An 8,032-nucleotide genomic window follows, 5' to 3' on the forward strand; every position below is an offset into this window, starting at 1 on the left:
TGTTTAGTGATTCTGCTCTGTAGGACAGAGATTACTTACTTGCACAACATAAACAACACAAGAGGCTCACTCACATGTTGTTACCTGGGTCCTCACCTTTGCCTTCCCCACCTGGTTGGCAGGGGAAGGGGTTTTAAAACTGGGGTTGGACACTGCAGTCAGGACTTCAGCTTTTTTACACCTGAGTTCTCTTAGAACTCCTAGAGGGGGGCCACCTTGTCCCCATGATGTCTTGCTTATTTTATCTGTTTGTTGTCTAACCCTTTCAGCCCTGCACTTGTGTTTGAAGTAGATCTCCTGAATTCCCCATAATGCAAAGTTTTGGCATGGATTTCCATAAGCTGTTACACTGTGAACATAAATGCAATCTTAATGTAGTCTTTCCTTCTATGGTCCTGCTTTCCCTGGCTGTTCTTTTACACTTTGATGGTCTGCAAACCCTACCCACTCTGTGACAAGCCTCCTGTTCCTGATACAAGAAAAGGACTTGTGTTTGTTGTTTGGTTTCTTTTTTCCCCACGACCTCTCAAGTCATTCATAAAGCTCAGTGGTGATCTGCCTTACCACACTAATAACAGAATTTATGAACCCATCTGTTTTGTGTATTTCCAATACAGTTTTCCAAGGATACCTCCCTGCTTCTGTTAACCTGCCTTACCCTGCTATTTAGTTGTGGTGGCTTTCTCTTCTCCTGTGTCCCTCAGTATAATGTTCTGAGAAGCTGGAATAGGCCATTATTAGGGAGAAGATGAAAACTAGGTTTCTCTCAAATACTAGAGAATAGACCTAAAGGCCAGAATTTACCCTGCAGAAGAGTTATTTTGCATCTTTCTGTCAAAAGAAATTTTCTTCTCCACAATTTTAATGATCCTTTAGGATTTTTTCTTGTCTGATGTTCTGAGTCAATGCCATGTCCTGCTCAACCACCAGCTGAGGATCTGTCTCTACAATGTTGAATGAGATCTAAAACTGAACACCAGCAAAATCTTAAGAAGAATCTTGTACATATAAATGTGCTTTATTGCCTTCAAAAATTATTAGATAACTTCATTGTATGTGTCTATGTGTCCATATGGAAGTTAAAAATAATTTTCACACTGTGCTTACCCCATTTTAAAATACTGCCTCTAAACATACAGAAAAGTATGTAATTGAAAATGCATAGTGCCCCTCAGTGTTTTGTGATGGTATCTCATAGGCATGACATATAATATTCCAGGGAAAAAGCTGGTTTAGGACTCCTGTTATATAGTTTTATTTTTGAACGTGAAAGGAAGAAAACATAAAAATCTCTGCACTACCTCAGCTAGTTCCATAGTTTAACAATCAGAATAGTATGGTTGTAAATACCCAGTCAGGAACATGCCTAAAGCTGTATACCCATTTACATAGACTTACAACCATCAGAGACAAACGTTAGTGGATAAAAAACCCCACATACATCGTAATTTTAGAGTTGGAGTTTTAAAAGTTATTTATATCACATTAAAATGTAAACAGCTAAGGACATTGATATCAGTTATTGATTTAACTTTATTTCCAGTCCCAAATCAATGTTAAAAAAAATAATTTAAAAAGTTTTGTTACATTCAAATCTCCTTTGAGGCCACTACGAAACTTAGATATGTAAAGCTTGTTGATTATAAAAGCTGATGTAAAATGTGCGTAAAACTATTGCAGTAATAGCAAGTACATATGCTTCTTTTCTGTAAAAACATCACAATTTCTGCTCCACTAAGTGGCTGCTCTGACCTAAGTACTGGGCTTAATGACCAAAGGAATCAAAACATTATCAAAATAGATCAAACTAGTGAGTTGACTGATCCCCGATTTTGCTGTCTACGTAAGATTTGTCATAATAAAACATCATGGAGGGTTATGGAATATCCATCTCCCAGATAAATTAAAACTTTTAATCTTTAATATGACTGGATGTTTTCCTATCTATATAAATAAAAATATTTTTAAGCATGATCAGCACTCAAAGTGTTAGTGAAATTTACACATTAATTATTTGTGATTATTTTAATATTGTTATAACAACCTTTTGGACAAAAGCTTTTTTTTTTTGGCATTGCCTACTTCAATAAGCAGGTTTTGGTAGGAGTATGTAACTTACTTTTTACTGGTTTTATTCTACATACTTGTATCATGCCATAGGCTAACAACTTCCTAAACAGTTCCTTTAAATCAATTTTTGCAAAATTTTTAAAGATATCAACTTGCACATCATCATACAGAATCTCCCAACGCCCACTATCAACCCTTTGCACTATGAAAACCTACCATTTATTTCTGTAGGGTTTTTTCTCAAGAATTCTTAAGTACCTCCTATTTAGGATGAGGCTTCAGCTGTCACAGTGTTCTCTTCCTGCCAGGATCTTTCAATAATTTTTTCAGTGTCTAAATCACTTATTTTGTTTTACCCACTGGTGACTGTAACCCCCTAACATTCTCCATATTTGCTACATCTTTTGAGAAGGAGTTAAAGCTCAGTGCAACTTTCAGTCAGTTCACGCCAGCTAAATGACATTTACTCTGATGTAATTCCTTTAAAATTGTGCATTTTTGCTGGAAAATTAGTTCATTCTTAAATAGCTTTCAATTTCCCTGATCTGTATTATCTAGTCTATGGGATTATCTGCATTTAGTTTCTTGTTTTCCTGTAACAATTTCCTGCTTTTTCAACACTTCAGCTTCCAGCACTACTTCGTCACCTGGCACCAGTAAGTTTGGTATCTCTACATTTCCTGTGACTCATCAGTTTGTGGTGGTTTTTTCCCTCTTCAGGGGAGTCCTCATAATTGCTGCCACTGAAGTTAACACTAAAAGCTCTACAGGTTTCAATAGCACTGGATCTAGTCCTTGGTCTTTCTACTTTCTAGTGGCTGAATATGGTCCTCTAATTAACTTGGATGAGCAGTCTACATCTGCATTCTTCTACTCTGTGCTTACAAGTCTTAGAGCATTTACTTTTATTGTACCTCTCAATTTTAACATGACACACTACCTGGCTTGGTTTAGCCCTTCTGTATGGAATTTTTCTTATCTTAGTTTCTTCTTGGCTAACTTGACATTTGAACAAATACACCTATTTGTATTTTTTTGTTTATTCTGTAGCCTTTTCTTGTTTATAAACATACATTCCTTTCAAGTCTGATATATTTCAAAGGATAAATTTTAATGAAAAAGAAATTTCTGTGCAACAGGAAATGTTTTAGAAAACATGGATATGATTTACTATGTTTGCAGCCCCTATGTGTGCTAAACAGATTTTAATTTCTTTTTTATGATCTTCCTCATTTCTGAGGCCCTCAGAAGCACTACCACTGATTTGTTACTTATTTGTTGGGATTTGGTATGGTTTCTTCACCAAAGAAAATTAATTTCAAGACACTTCCTGTATCAGTCACAGTTATTTTTTCACCTAAATCTTTTGTGTTACTTAGAAGTAAAAAACAGCCTTTCCACTCAGGTACTTGAAAATACAACTTTTCATTTCTCAAATACATACTTATATAAACTAGGTAGTGTTCTAAAAATTGTCCAATAGTAAAATTGTCCAAGTAGTGAACTTTAAGTACATTTCTATTGTCATGACTTTGTACTACCTGTACAACTTCTCCCACTGATTCCTTAAGTTCCCACTGTTCTCTGGCCAAAGACTTAGTAACTATTAAAAAAGCAGAAAAAAGTATGTTTCACCTTCCCCATGGACATTTACCCAATTTGCACAGATTTAATTTTGCTTATGAGTTATGAATTATGCAATTCTATATCAATTCATGCATACATTTCAGCTCTGAGTTTAGGCAAATATAAGTCTGATTATTCTAAAAAACTTACACATATTTTAAAAAAATAATTGTCTCAAAGAAGATCAGTTACCTCTGGAAAACAAATGTATGTATCATTCTGCTGAAGTCAATACAACATTTCCATTTGGTTTCAGCTGTTACCAGAGATCTAGTTCAGTTCTGGTTTAGGCTCAGCAAAACTTGAAGGAAAAAAGACTGAAGTTCAGTCAAGTGAAAATTTGCTTAATCCCACAAGTAGCATTACATTCAAGATGAATTCAAACAAAAGTGTGCCCTCTTAGTCTAGTTCTTTGTGATACATACAGGAATAAACAGAATGGATTTATTTAATATTATTCTTGTCGCTGAATACAGCACTGCATGAACTAAGGACAGTAACAATTACACAAATTAAGTAACAAAGAGTTGTCATATAACTATTATGTTTCTAAGGGAATTTGGATCTCCTAAATAAATCTGTGTCAAAATAAAAACAAAACAACCAGAAACCAAAAAGAAAAAAGGGGGAATAAAAGAACTACTTTAGGGGAGAGAAATATTCTATACAACTTAGTCATTAAAATACATATACAGAGAGAGCACCTGAAGATTGCAGGATAACCCTAACACTGTAAATACTTAACCTGTGATTCTTTCACTCTGGGATCTAACTAACACCTACAAATTCCTAAAAGCTGAAGAAACCAATGAAAATACCTCCCAAATTCCCCTGTATGGCACAGAAGGGATCCACACAGACATCAGCTGCTGGGAATATCTTAGCCTACATCACCGACCAGTGCTGCTTAAACTGCCCCAGGGTGATACAGGCTGTCACCCTGGGCCTGCCCTCAGAGGCCGTAAGCCACCAGCAGAGCCCCAAGAGCTGCCTTTTCCCTTTTCATTCCTTCTGAACCTTCACCCTCGAGTGTGGTGCAAAGCAAATAGAGTTGCTACTTTCTGAAGGAGCTTCCGTTGGACAAATGAAGCCTAAAATTTTCAATTTCACCATTTGTCCAAATTTGGAGTAGATTTTTCAAGTGGACAGAAGCAGCACCCTCCTGACAATGAAAGGACTGGCTGCCAAATTCCAAGTGGTTGCTCTTAAACTTGAACTGTTTAACTGATTTTGCTGCAACCTTCCAAAATAATTCAATATGAGGTGGGTACTTGGTAAAGAAAATAACTTTTATCAATCAAAAGAAATAAATTCCTGTGAACGCTTCTAGTTAGGCCTGTAACTAGTAACATGCCAGAAATAAATAAAACAAGATACTCACTTTCTGACTAATGATCTTCCCCTCAAAGAGATTTTACTAACAGACATTTTTTTAAATCTTGGGATAAATGTGGTAAAAGGGGAGAGATGATCACAAGTATTAATAAAATCAGTGTCAGATGGTGGCAAACTGAAGAGATGAGGTTGGTATTTGGCTAGGGCATCTGTAACTAGCATCAGCTTGGGTCAGACATTTAGAAACACTGATGGCCAACAGCCTCACCAGTACACCAGAACATATATCACAGGCATGAAGGAGATACCCAATGCTGGCAAAAAAAGAAAAACCTGCTCTAAGAGAACTGTCAATACAGAGACCGTATTTGGACACTGCACTGGTTGGGAGCCAGGGTGCTCCAGAGCAGTTTGTTTGTGATGATCTGTGTTGCTAGGCAGATGGGCAGCTACAGCTTGCAGCAACAGGAGCTTTTTCTGGACATGAGACTTCAGTTCCTAGAAATGAGTAACTGAAGTAACTTTAAAAAAGTTTCCTAAGAGTGATAAACACTTGACTGTGAAAGTAACGGCAGAAAAATCCACATACTCAGAAGGCAACTATATTGCCTAGGCTAACATTTAAGTTCCTTTGTTGGGGTAAAAAAATTAAAATAATTCCCTCTTGAGAAGCCTCACAGTAACTAATAACAGTAACTAGTTATATGTGGCATGGTACTAATGGCAATCAAAGTTAAACACTCCTTTCTCTTTACACTGACCTCTTTTCAGTCTCTCTTTGAAACACTTTGCAGATGGTTGAATGCCTTAAGAGAACCTCCCTTGGTAGTGAAATGAGGCAACCAGGTGCCACTAATTACCAGGTAGTGGGCATGAGCTTGTGTTAAGCCCACCTCTGTTAAGCCCACTGCTCATGCCCAGTGAGGGCCCGCCCTAATCAGGCACAGGTGGGTTTAACACAAGCTCATGCCCACCACCTGGCAATTAGTGGCACCTGGTTGCCTCATTTCACTACATCCCTTCTTTTCACAAAACAAAAGGTGCTTCTCATGACAAAAGCACACAGTTATTTGTCAAGCTGCCCCTAAGCCCTCCAGCAGAATGAAGTGGCCTTCAGTACTGAAGCATGTATAGGGGTGAGGAGGAGGACTAGAATAGGACAGACCAGCTCCTCAGCCTCGTGTAGCCGAGAGGACTGGATGCAGATCTGGAGTGCTCAGACTGCTTCATGTAAGAGGTGAGAACTCCCCTCCTCTCACTTCCAGAGGCCCTTCAGGCTCAGGAATGGCCTCTCTGCATGCTGTGGCTAGGGCATTGTACTCCCACCACCGATAGCGGCAGTATTTTTTTTTTTAACTACATGAAGCTTAAGAAAACCTATCCTTAGATTGCTACTTCTAAATACCAATCTTTAAAAAACTTCGAAGTCATTTATATTAGGCAGTAAAATTAAAAAGCAGATAATAGAGCCCTCAGAAAGCTCATTCATTCCCTGATTTCTTCTAAATGCATTTTTACTACCTGTTTTCAGAGAGAACAGTAATAAAAATGCTAGGAAACCAGTCTTCAAGTTCCGATCAAGAGAATCAGCTCTAGGAATCAGGCTTTAAAGATCCATAAAGCCACCAATGAACACTTCCCCGGGTGTCTATCTTGGCCATCTAAAGACTTCTTGGAAGACAGCATTCCACAGACAAATTTGTCATGACCCTTCAGCTGTCCTCTTTAGATACACTTCTGTTACAGCAGAGCCAGTTTACAGTAGCTGCACAGTCCACTTCCAGATTTTTTTGTTCAGTCTTTCAGTGGTTATTTCAATTAAAAAAATCAGGAATCTGTCACAACCCCTGCTCTTCCACCTAGTTAAACAGAGAATTAAAGAACTCCCACCTTTTTGAATGAGATAATTATGGCATTGCTAGACTGCTGCCTTCTTGTTATAACATCTCAGTGAAATGGCTGCCCTCACTCTCCAACATAGTAAGAATAATGACTTTAGAAAAGCATTAAAATTCATGACTAGATTCACGCTACATAGATTTCTTTTGGGACTTGAGATACTGCTGATGGAGAATTTCTGGTCCCATTGAAATCTCTAAGAATTACCTATGGTGCACATCTCTGAGACATGGAAGCATTTCTCTCAGTATCAAAATCATGACCACACACATTAGTTGATCACCTGCAACTTTCCAGATGAGGTATTTCTCTGTTTCAGGTTAAGAGGGATTTTCTGTGTATTTTGCAAGGAAATTGCCTTCTTGAATCAAGCTGCCGACGACTCTGAGAACAGAGGCTGGAATGTATTTTTCATTCATTATGCTAAATCATTTAATAATTGTTAACAGATCCAAGTCCTCGTATATACAGGTTCTTACGACTGCAAGGCATATGTAAGGCTAATCCTCTTCCGTGTAGTCAGAAATATACACTTAAAAACTGGTGAGCTTTTTCTCATCTCCCATCGTAACTGCACCAATTACCACACGGCCCGCAGGCTCTACCACGCCGCAGGAGCGACGAGGCCGCGCTAGCAGGGGCCGAGGGAGACGCTCCAGCCCGCACCGTGAGGACCCATCTAGGCGAGGCGGGGCGGCTCACACTCCCGACACCAACACCGCTTCTGATGGGCCCGATTGGGCAGTCTCTCCGACACCGGGGACTCCCCGCCCGCCGGTGGCGAAACGCACCGGGCCCAACCAACACCCCGCAGCGCCGCGCCCGCCAACGGACACCGCGCACGCCGATTCGCGCATGCGCACCGGCCCTCCCTCCACCCTTCTCCAGATCTCGGCCGTTACGGCTGCACCACCCTACGTCACGTCACGCCCCGCCCCGCTCCACCTTCCCGCCGCCACCGCCGCCTACGCGCCCCCGTCAGGCCATGCGGCGCATGCCTCTCACGCAAAGCACGTCGGGAGCTGTAGTCCCCGGGGCGTGTTGCGTCACCAGCCGTTCGGCTCCGCCCCCGCGGCGGCGGGAAGGCGCCGACATGGCCGGT

This window comes from Heliangelus exortis, chromosome 1 (genome assembly GCF_036169615.1).
Source record: "Heliangelus exortis chromosome 1, bHelExo1.hap1, whole genome shotgun sequence".
Taxonomy (NCBI): Eukaryota; Metazoa; Chordata; class Aves; order Apodiformes; family Trochilidae; genus Heliangelus; species Heliangelus exortis.